Source organism: Heterocephalus glaber, unplaced genomic scaffold (genome assembly GCF_053883595.1).
Source record: "Heterocephalus glaber isolate CG9 unplaced genomic scaffold, H.glaber_assembly_v1.0 deba00000122, whole genome shotgun sequence".
In the NCBI taxonomy this organism is placed as follows: Eukaryota; Metazoa; Chordata; class Mammalia; order Rodentia; family Bathyergidae; genus Heterocephalus; species Heterocephalus glaber.
The window spans coordinates 9,344,807-9,359,134 of record NW_028258138.1 but is presented as its reverse complement, the minus strand read 5'-3'; the positions used below and the strand labels follow the sequence as shown (position 1 = coordinate 9,359,134).

Below are 14,328 nucleotides of genomic sequence, written 5' to 3'. Positions count from 1 at the left end.
ATATCAGTTTCTCAAAACAAAAGAAGCATAGAGTTACTGGGTGATCCAGCAATTCCATTTCTGGGCATATACCAAAGAGAATAGAAAACAGTCTCAAAGAGATATTTATACATAACAGCCTCATTCACAATAATCGAAGGTGGAAGCCACTCAAGTGTGACAGACGAATTCATGAGTAAAATGTCATCTATGCATGTAGTGAGATATTATCTAGCCTTACAGAGTAAGGAAATTCTCACCTATGTTACAACATGGACAAACTTTGAGGATGTACAGTGAGATAAAGCAGTCAAAAAGATGAATATGGTGTGATTGTATTTATATGAGGTAGTTAGGGTAGTCAAGGTTTTAGAGACAGATGGTAGAATGGTGATTGCTGGGAATGGTAAGGAGGGGGCAGTGCAGAGTTAATGTTTAATGGGTACAGAGTTTGAATCTTAAGAGATGAAAAGAGTTCTGGAAGTGGACTGTAGTGACAGTTGTACGACATTATGAATGTACTTAAGACCACTGAACTGTATGCTTAAAATGGATAATATGGTAAATTTTATCTACATATAGTGTATTTTAACACCATAAAAATTGAAAAAAACTTGTTTAGTTTCTCTTGGATCACTAGAAGTTTATTGCTTTGAAGTAGTCTGTCTGCCATATTTGAACCTGACCAGGGATAAAAGTCAGGAAATCTATCTTCTGAGGTGGTTAGTCGAGTGATTGTCAAGTGGGATGGATACCTTTTGGATCTCCATCCTTATTACTGAAGTTTCCTTCAACCACCACTGGGGAGGATGGGTAAAGAAACCTTCCCAGAACACCAAAAAGAAGGTTCCATCTACTCTTAACTTTGGATTCTCAGAGTCGGTTACCCAAATCTTTGTCAAAAAGACCTTGGTGTCAAAAGAACTTGGAGGGAGCTGGGGATTTAGCTCAGTGGTTCCGCCACCTGCCTCGAAAGTGCAAGTTCCCGACATTGATCCCTGGCACCAAAACCAACCAACCAACCAAACACACAAACCAAAAACTTGGAGGGGAGTTGTTTCTCACCCAGCTAATCTTTCCCTGTGCTCATGAACAAATGTGTGTGAGGTGTGGAGTTTACTGCTCCTACCTTTTGAGCGTTTCACAGGAACATCATTTGTGTCCTTCCCCTTCTCACACATTCTCCCTTTGCCTGAAAGTCCTGTGACTTACTCCATCCCTTGGAAGTCTTTTACTTCTTTAATTTTTTGGTGTAAGAATCTTCCCCTGACCTCCTTAATTTGGAACTCTCCGAGCTTCTTGAGTTTCTGGCTCTTCCTACCCTTTTCTACTTTTGGGTCTGAGGAGAGCGAGGGGCTTCCACTTAGGAAGAGCGAAGGGAAAGGGTCTGTATTCTGGAAGACAGTTCACCAGTTCCACAGCCCCCCTTGGCTAACACCCACCCCAACTCAACCCTGGGTGCTTAAAAGCTTGTACTTCAAGGCTGATCTGCTGAGATTTCCACAGCATATGAGGCCGTACTTGCCAAAAGAATGTTTATCTTTTCACTAACCTTCAAAGGCATTGAAAAGTCACCTTCATTTGCTCCTTTCCAATACCTGAGTATTGTCCCTTTGAGCACAACAGGTAGGAGGAAGAAACTCTGCCTAGTTCTCTTTTCCTGGTGGATATCTTCCTGGTCTTGCAAAGTTGAGCACCAGCTCCCTCCTCCTTCAGAGTGTTTGGATCAATACCATTGTGCAGTATTCACCTGGGGCACTCCTGGTAGCAGCTCTGGACAATGTAGGTCACCTGTCAGGTAGCTTTCCTAGTGTTGGGGCCTCTGTCTCAGAAGTATTTCCTCAGACTTTGTGGCCTGACTGCTTCATCCCTGAGGCTTTGTCCAGATCACCTGATGTCTCAGTAGCATCCACCACTACCTGAAGACCAAATATAGAGGTCGCCATCACCTGTTTGGGGGTGGCTGTTGTGCCATTCGAAACCAGTGATCTCCACATCTTTCTGACCATGTACCTCATTTAATAAAATGTTGGGGGTTACATATTACTTATAAAGTTATAAAACATACATAAAATTGAAGTTAAAATGAGAAAAAAATAAGTAATGTTCTAGGCTTCAGTAATTGTGACTGTTTTGGACTACCATTAGTTAACAACTGAGGCCATAGGTTAAGGAGTCACTGTTAACAGTAAGGGGTGTAAGTACACAGTTGAAGTAGTTTTCTGTGAATTTTGACCACCTCTGATCAGCTCTCTGGTGTTTTTGTGGCTTTTGGCCAGATCTGATCGGCCTCTGGGCATTTTTACAGCATGCTGTGGCCAAGGAGAAGCTGGCCTGTCCTTAGGCGAGGAGACAAGTGAGCTCTGCCTTATCTTTCTGTTCCCAGAGCCAGTGTAATCCTTGTACTCCTCCTCCTTCTCCCACTCCTCCTCCTCTCTCTTCTTTTTTCCCCTGCAATATGGACATTGGACCCACGGTCTTCTCACTGAGCTACCTGCCCAGTTGTATTTCATTTTGAGACAGAGTCATAACAAGTTGCCCAGGCTGGGCTCAAAGTTGTGATCCTTCCGCCTCAGCCACCCATAGGGTTGGGATTACAGGCGTGCGCCACCGTGCCTGGCTACTGTTCCCCTTTTTTGAAGGATACCAGTCATACTGGATTAGAGCCCATCCGAATGACCTCAGTTGGACATGACTACATCTTAAAGACCCTTCTTCCAAATACCAGTACCTCTGAGGTACTGGGGTTGAGATGTCAACATTCCTTTTTGAGGGGACTCTATTTCATTCATAAAAATAAAATTGGCTTTTGGGTAAAAAAGAATAGAAATAGATGTTCCAATGGGTTCTTCTGGCCACCCAGTGGATAAGGGTTTGTGTATCTGTGGGAGGTATAATTCTTTCCCCCTTTGGAGATCTCTGCCTCATCAGTTCTTCCTCTCTTCTTTCTCCTACAATCACTCACTCCCAGCTCCCATGGGAGGAAAATCGTGCAGAAGTTGAGGCCTTCAAGAGCTCCACTGGAGTCCTGCACATTGGTATAATGGTGAACTTCTGCTACCACTGTGGCTAAGAGGACTCTGGCTGGTTTCTTGTCCCTTGTTCCAAACCCAGAAATAATAGTAATGACACAGTTTTAAGTGAAAACGTAACTGTAGTTAAAAGCAAGAAGGGAGGTAAAAGTTTGGTAGTGCTTTAAAAAGTTAAACATAGTATTGCGATATCACCCAGCTATTTCACTCCTAGGTATATACCTAAAGTAATTGAAAATGTATTGAAACAAAAACAAATATGAATATTCATAACAGCACTATTCACAGTGGCCTAAAGGTGTAACAATCAATGGGTGGTTAAACAAAATGTGGTATATCCATACAGTGGAATAGTATTTATTTATTTATTTATTTATTTTTCAAAGTCACGTACATATACTTTATTAGTTTCCTCTACAAGAGACAATACCATCAATCTTTTAAACAGAAATCTCAGATCATGAGAGGCCAAACAAATCCAAGGAAGGAAGATGAAAATTAAATACTTAAATTAATCAAAAGGCACTATATGATACCAACTAAAACCTACTACTGTGGTGGTAGCAGGCTAAGGAAGATTGAGTTACAGCAAATTATCTAATGTGAATGTTAGCGATGACAAAGCAGGAAGCAAGTCATTTGAGCCCAAGGGGATATTTGGCCAGAAGGTCAAAGTGGCTGTAGGTAAAGCCAAATAGAAAGGAATAGGTAGAAGGAGAATCCAAGCTATATAGAAAAGCAGATGATGGGTCAGGCTTTTTCCTCCCAAGAAACATTTGCTGGACTGTATTATCCCCTTCTTCACCTTCACAATCCCAGCCAGGAGCTGCTCAAGCTGAGCTGCCTACTCTTGCCTTACAGGCTTCTGCGCTACTAGGAGTAGGTTTAGGGCTGCCCAAGTTTCTGTATTTTAGGATAGAACTTAGAGAACTTGCCACACTTGGGCGGGTTCTGTTGCTAGTTGTTCTGAACAAAGCACAACTCTGAAGTATTCACATGCAAAGGAGTCTGAGCTTCCATAATCACATTCAAACAGCCTTAAACAACCTCAAACATTTGAAATTTTGCAGCAGCTGAGCTCTAGTTAAAGCTGCAAGGTTGGGGCTGGGGATTTAGCTCAGTGGCTCCATTGCCAGCCTTGCAAGCGCAAGGACCTGAGTTCGATCCCTGGTACCAAAAAAAAAAAAACAAAAACCAAAAAAAGCTGCAAGGCTCATAAAATCAAGGAAGGCAGAATGAGACAACGTAGGTAGGAAATCCCATCAGTCTCAATCTATCTTTTCTCAATTTAGAATAAACTCTAATGTGGGATGTGGAAAGGTACACTGGAGCAAGCTGGGTCTTCCAAATTTGTCATTGAATACCAAGGAAAAACAAGGGGTGGGTTGATTTTGTTTAAAAAGCTTCAGAAGTTACTCTATTATAAAGGCACAAGACTGAACAGGTAGGAAGCAGATTCCCCATTGTGAGTTCTCCTGATGGCTTCTGCAAGGATCATGGAGATGCCAGTCACCTGTATTTTGGAGCAATGCTTCATCTTGTCCTCCTGAGGTACGGTATTGGTGCCTACTACTGCTTCGAAGCATGCATTGTTGTTGTAAGAAATGGCTGGGCCAGAAAAGATTCCATGAGTCAAGATAGCATAAACTCTGGTAGCGCCAGCTGAAAGAAGTTTGTCAGCTCTATGGCAGATTGTGCCACAAGTGTCAGGCATGTCATCCACGAGAATAGCCACTCTGTCCTTCACATCTCCCACTAGCACCATGTAGTCCACTTCATTGGCCTTCTTTCATTCTTTGTGAATCACGGCGAAGTCCACATTCAACTGGTCTGCGATGGAGGTAACTCTCTTGGCTCCACCAGCATCAGGTAAGACAATTGTACAGTTCCTCCACTCAGAGATATTCTCCCTAATCCACTTCAGGACAGCTGGCTCTGCATACAAATTGTCCACTGGAATATCAAAAAGCCCTGGATTTGAGAAGCATGTAGATCCATGGTGATAATATGGTCTGCACCTGCTACAGATAGCATATTTGCAACATGGTTGGCTGAGACTAGAGCTCAGCTCTTATCCTTGTTACCCTGCTGGGCGTAAGGGAAGCACAGGATGACTGCAGTGACCCTGCTGGCTGAGGCAATCTTGCAGGCATTAATTACAATCAAAAGCTCCATTAGATTGTCATTGATCTCACCACAACCACTCTGAATAATGTAAACATCTTCCCCACGTACACTTTCACCAATTTCCACACACGTCTCCTGGTTGCTGAATTTCTTAGTCACCATCTTGCCCAGCTCCAGGCCTAAGTGGTCAGCGATTTTCTGGGATAAATCCTGGTGGGAGCTGCTGCTGAAGATTTTGATATTTGGCATCTTGGGCAACTACCCTACGCTCTCTTCTCTCAACAATTACAGCTGCTGTGGAGACGGGAACCGAACTCGACCCAGACACACCAAAAGCTTCGCCTTGCTACTCCGCCATCTTACATTCCTGCCCAGCACGCCACTCTAAATTACCTCTAGTGGAATATTATTTAGCTATAAACAATGGAGTACTTACAAGTGCTATGACATGGATAGACCTTTAAACATTGTTTTAAGTGAAAGAAACCAGACATAAGAGGTCACATATTTATGATTTTATAATGGAAAAAGTTCGGAATATGTCAATCTGGAGACAGGAAGTCGACTTCTGGTTGCCAGGGGCTGAAAGGAGGGGAAAAAGGAATTGACTGGTTAATGGGACAAAGCTTTTTCTGGAGGATGATAAAGATGTTTTGGAACTAGATAGAGGTGTTGGTTGTACAATACTGTGAAATGTATGAAATGCCACTGAATTTTGCACTTTAAAGTGGCTAATATTATTATATATATTTTGCCTCATTAAAAAAATAAAGTAAGGAAGAGAAGTCTTGGAGACAAGAGACAGGGAAGATTCTGTAGCCAGGAATGGCTCCTTACAGCACTGGCTGTGATGAGAACTCAGGCTCTGAGTTGGTACCACCCAGTGTCACAAAGCCCATACAGGCAGCCTGGGCCATGCCTACCAAGTTGGCCAGGTGAGAATCCTAGCAGTGACATGGATTTTTTAAATCAAGTGGCTTGGTGTTTGCTGTCCAGAGTTCAAGGGCAATGTCAGTGTATTAGTAACCACAATTACAAGACCTCTTCCTGTCTCCTCTGTCTCATTCCCCAATTTCCAAATCTTGCATTTTAAGTTCCTCCTGTTTTTTTCTGGAATGCAGTTAATTGACTTGGAACGACTGTCATCTCCGGTGGAGAATAACATGCTTACTGGGTAAATAGCTCCTTCTCCAAAGAGCTGCAAAAAAAGAAGATTATGTGCAAATTCAGAGAATGCTTTTAGGGCCAAGCTCTGTTGGATTTGAAAGGTCCTGTCGAGTTTCACATTCACAGCTTGACATTTATATGGTTATTTATGTCACTTATTAACTGTGGTGTGTACGTGGCAATCTAATTATGACTGGCCTCCTAGCTTGTCTTGTGAGCAGCAGGCAGAGATTGCTTTGTGACAAGGGCTTACCCTGGCATGTTTCTCCAGAACACATCTGGAGGAGATAAGGGTCAAAGGGCTGATGGCTTTGTTTTTTTGCTCTAGGATGCTCTTGATGCTTTGCCTTCTGCACATTGGCTGCTAAGCATTTCTGCTGCTCTGGGTCCAGGACAGGCAGGGGGATCTCCTTTTGGCCAAGTGCAGGGGCTTGAATAGCTGTTGTCTCTAGGAGATTCCGAGGCACTGCAGATGGAGGCACCCGATTTATTTACGATGGTTTGGAGAACTGGACCAAGCGGGGAAGTGTGGAGAGTCAATATCCCGCTTTGGGAGAAAGTTGTTTTAATTTTTGACTCTCTGACATTAAACAAAGATCTTGAGCTGTGATTTTTGCTTTGTGCCCACAGAGCAGAGTGAATGCTGTCCTTCCTTTTTCCTTTGCAGACCTGGAGTGAAAATGAGCTTACACCCCAAGTGTTATGGCTTGTATTGCCATGTCACCCCAAAGCTTCATGTAGCCATAGGTAGGGAATTTCGAAGGTAGCTGGATTAGGGTATGTGAATGTGAATTAAGAGTGTGACCCTCGGGTTAAGGGTATAGATAATGGAAGCCTCACTTTGGATGTAGGTGGCACTAATCAATAGGTTTTTGGCCTGGATGGAATAATAAAGGATGGAAAGAAGGCAGGCTTCCTGCTTGGCGCTGCTGCTTGCTGCCTTCTGCTTGTCATGCCTTGGTCTGTTTCTTCTCCATGGTGCCTGTCTGCCATGCCTCCCTGCCTTGGAACCAGCTGACTGTTTACTGAAACCTTTACAACCTGTGAGATGACATAAATGTCTCCTCCTTTAACTTTGGGTGTTGGGTATTTTGTCTCAGCAATGAGAAAAGTAGCTAAGTCATCAAAGCTACTAGTTTAACAGTTCCCACTTCTGCTACCTCCCCACCCAGTGGAGCTTTAGGGTAAAATAAGTGGCTAGTGGTGGGCTTTGAGGGAGGAGGGAGAGGTAAACACAAAAGAAGTGAAATGAAAGGCTTTGGGCCCTCAGTTTAGAACCAAATTGACTGGCTTCCTTAGCTCCTGCATCTTGACATTTTCCAGGAGAACCAGAAAGACTAAGAGGAACAGGTCTGAATATAAATACTACACTGAAATGTGAGATGCCCCATAAAAGAGAGACACTAACCCTTATTGGTGGTTCGGAATGGCTTGTCCCATAGCTGTGTTGTCACACCATGGTGTGACCCTCCATAACCTTCAGAATTGTCCAGTGGTTGAAGGAAGTGGAATTTACCCACATTTTGACCCCTAGCTGGAAATCAATTCTGCTGGTTTCTATTGTTCGAAAATTCAGTGAAGGGCAGGTTGACATGCTGCCTTCTCCAAACCATCTTCAGGTCTGGCTCTACTGAAGTGAGGCTGCCACTTATCTCAGACATGGTGACAGCTTTACTCAGGCTGCTGGACCTAGGGACACCTGCCTATCCAGAGTCTCTGGAATGTCAGGTGTGTACCACAGCCAGTGTTGTTGCCAGGCAGAGGAGTTTCTAAATAGAAGAAAAGGTTAGAAGAGAGTCAACCAAATATCCACACAAATACATCCAACTGACTTTTTGTTCAAGTTCCAGAAGCAATTTAGTGGAGGCAGGAAGGAAGCTTTTTTTTTTTTTTTTTTTTTTTTTTTTTTGTGGTACCAAGGATCAAACTCAGGACCTTTCACTTGTGAGGGAGGCGTAGTGCCACTGAGCTAAATCCCCAGCCCAGGAAGGAAGCTTTGTAAATAAATAGTGCTGGAGAAATTGGTCTCTACCAGCAAAAAATGAATCTCAACCTAAACTTCACACATATAAGAAAATTAACTTTAAGGACCTAAATTAAGAATGTATAAAGTAAAACAGCAAACTTTTAGAGAAGATAGGAGACAAATACCGGGACTCAGGGATTGATGTTGAGCTCCTAGTCTTGCTTACAAAAGCGTGGCCGAGAAAAAGAAAAATTTCATCTCCTTAAAATTAAAACTTTTGTTCTATGAAAGACCCTGTGAAGAGAATGAAAATGGGAGAAAATGTTTGTTAACCTATCTAATAAAGGTTCTGTATCTGGAGTATATAAAGAACTCTCAAAACTCAATAGTGAAAAAAAATGTCCCAAGCTATTCAATTAGAAAATTGGGCCAAGATATGAAATAGACATTTCACTGAAGAGAATATTCAGACCACAAATGAGCACATTCCAAAGTGTTCAACCTCCTTAGCCAGTAGAGAAGTACAAATCAAAACCACAGTGAGACTTCATCCTGCACTTATCAGACTGGCTAAAGTGAAAACTAATGACAAAGCCAGGTGTGGGCAGTGAGGTGGAGAAAGTGGACAGACATTGCTGATGGGAATCTAAATGGTACAGCTGCTCCAGGAAAGAGTTTAGAAGTTTCTTTCACAACTAAACACGTGCTTATCACGGGAACCAACAATTGCACTCTCAGACATTTATGCCTGAGAAATTAAAACTTATATTCACAAAAAATACTCTACAAAAATATTCCTAGCCATTCTATTTGTAATAGCCCCAAACTGGAAATAAGGTAAATACGTTCCAATGGGTGAATTGTTAAACAGACCACAATTCATCCATGTCTATGTCAATGCCTGGGTGTGATGTGTACCATAGTTATAATCCCAGCACTCTGAGAGGCCTAGGCAAGAGGATCACAGGTGTAGCCCAGTCTGGGCAACTTAGCAAGACCATTTCAATAAATAAGTAAATCAATCAATAAATGTTATTGTTGGGGAATCTGGAAGAAGGGATCTTCTTGAATTAATTCTTACAATTTCATATGAATCTGTAATTATTTCAAAACAAAAAGTTTAAAAAAAACCCCCTATATTTTAAAAGTCAAGAAAATGTGGATAGGGAGGACTAGGAGTAGTGGCGCTAGATGGGGCTTTGTGAAGCCCTCTGGTGCTGGGAGCTGAGGAGGAGAGGGCCTCTAGATGTAAAATAGAATTAAGGGTCACAGTGTTTCTTACCATAAGATCCAGCAATTGCACTCCTTGGTGTTTACTCAAATGAGTTGAAAACTTGTCCGTACAAAAACCTGCATACCATGTTTATGGCAGCTTTACTCATAATCACCCAAACTTGGAAGCAACCATGATATCTTTCAGTAGGTGAATGGATATATATTGGTGCAACCAGGCAGTGGAACACAATTCAGATTCAGTATTCACAATGAATGTGCTACAAGCCATGAAAAGGCACAGTGGAACCTTAATGCACATTGCCAAGTGAAGGAAGCCAATCTGAAAAGGCTACATGCCACATGATTTCACCTATGTGATATTCTGGAAGAGGAAAACTATGCAAACCCTAAAAAGACCCATGGTTGCCAGAGGTTGGGGGTTTGGAGGGCAAAAGCAGGGGAGGGTGAATAGGTAAAGCACAAAGGACTGTTAGGGCAGTGACTACCATGTATGACACTTCAGTGGCGGATGCACATGATCACGCATTTGTGCAAACACAGACTATGCAACACCAAGCATGAGCCCTGGTATGAACTGTAGGCTTTGGGAGGCAATGAGGCATTAATGCAGGCTCATCAAATGTACCACTCTAAGGCAAAATATTGATAATGGGGGAGGCCAGGAGCTATGTGGGAATTCTATGTACCCTCCATTCAGTTTTGCTGTGCTCTAAAAATAAAGCTTATTTTAAAAATAATAGCATACCTTTGTTAATATCTTCACATAATTAAAAAAAATTTTTTTTTTTGAGATGAGTTCTTGCTGTATTACTCAGGCTGGTCTTGAGTAGCTGAGTACAAGTACATGCTACTGTGCCAAACTTAGAGGTGCTTTTAAGAAAATTTTGTTCTTTAGGCCTCATGATCATCTTCTGAATTGGGTGCAAGGTAGAGGGTGTAAACGGGGTAAATGCCATGAACAGAGTCCACATAGCAAGGGCCTGGTGTGGGTAGGGAGTGGGTCTAGGACAGAGTGGGGCAGTAAGGAATAGTCAAGAGGCAGGAGCAAAGAAGGAGGCAGGGATGGGCCTAAAAAGGGACATTTTGAATCTCAAAATGGAAGAGGTAGGAGTCTGAGAACTGGGAGAGACCCAGTAATAACTCAAAATACTGATAAATTTTGGGGGCTTGATGTAGGCAAAGAGGGGGAGAGAATAGCACAGGAAGGATTTTCTTGGTGTCAATGTTTCTAGGGTGGGATGGCTGCTGACTTCCTGTTTTAGGACTTCTTAAATTATTCATCTCTTTTGCAAACACTTGTTTTGGGCCCAGGGTCAGGGAGTTTCTGCCCCTGACCTTGACAGACAAAGCTATCTCCCTCTTGTGGTTTCCTGGTGAACTGCTTGGGCCTTAGAAAGAGCCAGGCCCTTGGAGATTTTGGACCATCTTGGTGTTTCCAGAAGGTCAAGGACTGGGAAATGGAGCTAAGGTTTGGCTCTTTCTTGGATATTTTTAATAAAAAGGAATCACAGGTCAAGCATGATGGTGCACACCCATAATTTCAGCTACTGTAGAGGCTGAAGCAGAATGATTGCAATTTTGAGGCCAGCCTGGGCAACTTAGCAAGGGGCTGTCTAAAAAAAAAAAAAAAGAAAAAGAAAAGATGTTGCTCAGTGTTACCTGAGTTGTTCTGTTGTAGAATCCAAGAGACAGGAGAGTCTGGTGGGAAAAAGGAGGATTTTACTTTAGATGAACACCGGCTCAATGGACGAGTGTTCAATGAAAAAACATCACAAAAAGAAAAGTTTTAGTTTCTATACATTTGGTTGAAGGGGGGTGTGTGTGTGATCTTTTTAGTGACATAGTAAGTGACCTTATAGAAACAAGACAAGGACAGACAATTTTGTAACAGCCTTGAAAGAAGACAGAGCCTTATGAATCATGTGAGAATAGAGTGTCATGAACTTTGTTTATAGGACATAGTTGTCAATTTATCTGTACCAGAACAAGGAGTTGCAGCTAAGAGGAGGATGGGGGCAGGGTGGGGGGTGATTGGAGGAGGAGAGGGAATTGCCCAGGGCTTGAAAGAACTTGTTTTTCTTTAAATCCTGCTTCATTCTTCCCTTTGATGCTTTCGTTTTTTTTTCTTTGATGCTTTCTATAACAAGTTTTAAATAGAGGGCATCATGTTTGTCATCATTATTATCATTTTTTTGTCACAAGGGTGTGGTCAGTACAACCTATTGAGCAGAGGTTGGTACTTGGTTAAGGCCATCAGTTGAGTAGTGGTGTGTCTATCTATCAGGGTCTCTATGGCTGACCGAATGTTTTTGACAAGTAGGGGTAAGAGGCAAGGGAGAATCATAACGAAGATGACAAACTTATGTTGTTGTTGTGACTCTATGTTGATCCTCAAGCTTCAGCCATGTGTGTACTGGTCAGCTTATGGAGCAGGGCTACTGTTTCCTCAGGTTTCTGCTGTGCATAGACTAGTCAGCTTCTGGGGTGATCAGAGCAGGGCTGTTGCTTCCAGTGGTGGCCTGTTCTTGTCACAGTATCAGCTGGTTTGGGTTGTCTGGATCCTGGCGGCTGGTCTATTTGTCTTGAGCTATTGGCTTTAGGTGACTGTGTTAGTTACTTTTCTCTCATTGCTGAGACAAAATGTCCAACACCCCAAGTTAGAGGGGAAGGGGTTTATTTGGCTTACAGTTTGTAGAGGTTTCAGTCCATAGTCAGCTGGCTCCAAGAGAAGGATGGCAAACAGACATTGCAGAAGAGAAACAAAATGGTGTGCATGAGGTAGCAAAGGTAACGAGACCTTCACGGAGTCTTTCTGTCTCTTTAATCCCATTCAGACTACTGGGATTATGGCAGTGCTAAACTAATCATTCACATGTAGGGGTTTAGTAATCACACATCCTTAACCACAGCATCACACATTCCAGATTCAACTATCTCTGAAAGAGAAAGTCCTACCTCATCTGCATGAGGCTTAGGGGAACACCTAAACACAAATCATAACATTGACTATGGTAGATCTAAGACACAGTTCCTGCAATTTTAACAGTAGTTGGGGTAGACAGGATTATAGTATGAGGACCATTCCTTATAGGCCCCAGAGTTGGATTTTATTTCTTGACCCAAACAAAGGTCCTGGGCTTGAAGAGTTATATGGGTCTGTTAGGTTTATGGGCATTTCTCTTGTACCCAGCCATGGATGTCTTGTATGGTTATTTTTAAAGCCTGCATCTGTTTTTCTTCTTTTAGGGTCAATTTTTTTAGTTTATAAAGATCACCCTTAATTTGACTATGATTGAGGGTGGCTGGATGAATAAAATTCTATAAAGGGAATACCCAGTATTTTTGGTGGGTGCACTGGACTTGGAGGAAGACCATGGGCAGGACTTGATTCCATTTCAAATGGAGTTCTTGATAATATTTTTCTAGCAGTTGTTTGAGTGTCTGGTTTATGTGCTCCACCTTTTCTGAGCTCTGTGGCCAGTAGGTTGTGTGAAGCTTTCCTTTAATCTTTAACATCTGTGTGAGCTCCTGGACTATTTTGGCCATGAATGCTGCTCCATTGTCTGACCCTAATGTTGAGGGTAGTCTGAATCTTGGGATGATGTCTCTTCACCTCTTGTGTCTTTTCTGCTTGGCTGGGGTAGGCTCCAACTCATCCTGAGAAGGTGCAGACAAGCACCAACATATATCAATAGTCATCAGCTTGAGGCAATTCAGTAAAGTCCATAAACAAACTTTCACATGGGACAGCTTCTATTTTCTGGGTACCAGGGGGACCAGGCGGGTTGTTTTGGGTACAGGTTAAGTATTGCTTGCAAACAGCCTGAGTAATGGCAGTGAGCTGTGGCACATAGAAATGTCAGCCTGGTAATGTTTCTAGTGCCATCTTTTCCATGTGAGACCCCTGATGGAATTGTCTTATGAACTTGAGGCCCAATACTTCAGGGATGGCTAGCCTCTCATCAGCAAACTTTTATCATTCCCCCTTTACATACTTTTCAGCTTCTCTAGAAAATCAGACTTTTTATCTGAGGAGTAGCTTGGGATCTCTGGGAGAGTAGGATCTGGGATGAGGGGCATAGCCAGAGCCCCTCTTTTGGGATGGGGGCTGTCATAGAAGCTCATTTTGTTTCTCTGCCTGTTTTTTGGTTCTCTCTGGGTTTTTAATGTTTCAGTCCATTGGTGTCCTCTGTAGTGTATAACAACCATTTTCTCCAGGGCCCATACTGCACCTAGCAGCTGTAAAATTTTCCATTTTGTACTTTATTTATTTTTAGCAGTCAAGAGTCCTTTTCCTTATATATGCCTCATGTGCATGTAATGTTGTAAAGACATATTTGGAATCACTATAGAGGTTATCTTTCTGTCCTTTGTTAGTACAAAGAGCCCTTGTCAAGACTATTCACTCTGCCTTCTGGGCTGAGGTTCTGGTGGGCAGAACTGAGGCCTCTACCACAGAGTCCAATGTCACCATTGTATATCCTGCCTGTTAGACTTCTTTTAGAACAAAACTATTTCCATCTGTGAAATATTTGACATTTGGGTCTCTGAGGAGGTGGTCTGTGAGATCTCCCTAACTTGAGAATACTTTATCCATGATTTTTACACAGTCATGAAGGGGAACTTCCAGTTCAACTGGGAGCAAGGTAGCTGGGTTAAGAATGTTTATTGTCTCTAGAGTTAGGTGAGGACTTTTACTTAGGAGCTTCTGATACTGGGTGATTTTTGGGTTTGATAACCAAGGTACCTTCTCTGATCCATCAAAGTTATGACTGAGTGTGGTACTCAAATAGTCAGTCATTGTCTCAAGATCAGCTTATT

The 14,328-nt window shown here is 42.5% G+C and overlaps 1 pseudogene; it reads right to left on the bottom strand.

Moving 5' to 3' along the window:
• Positions 1-4,356: 4,356 nt before the first annotated feature.
• Positions 4,357-5,493, bottom strand: LOC101701921 (ribose-phosphate pyrophosphokinase 1 pseudogene; annotated as a pseudogene).
• Between the last annotated feature and the right edge of the window lie 8,835 nt (positions 5,494-14,328).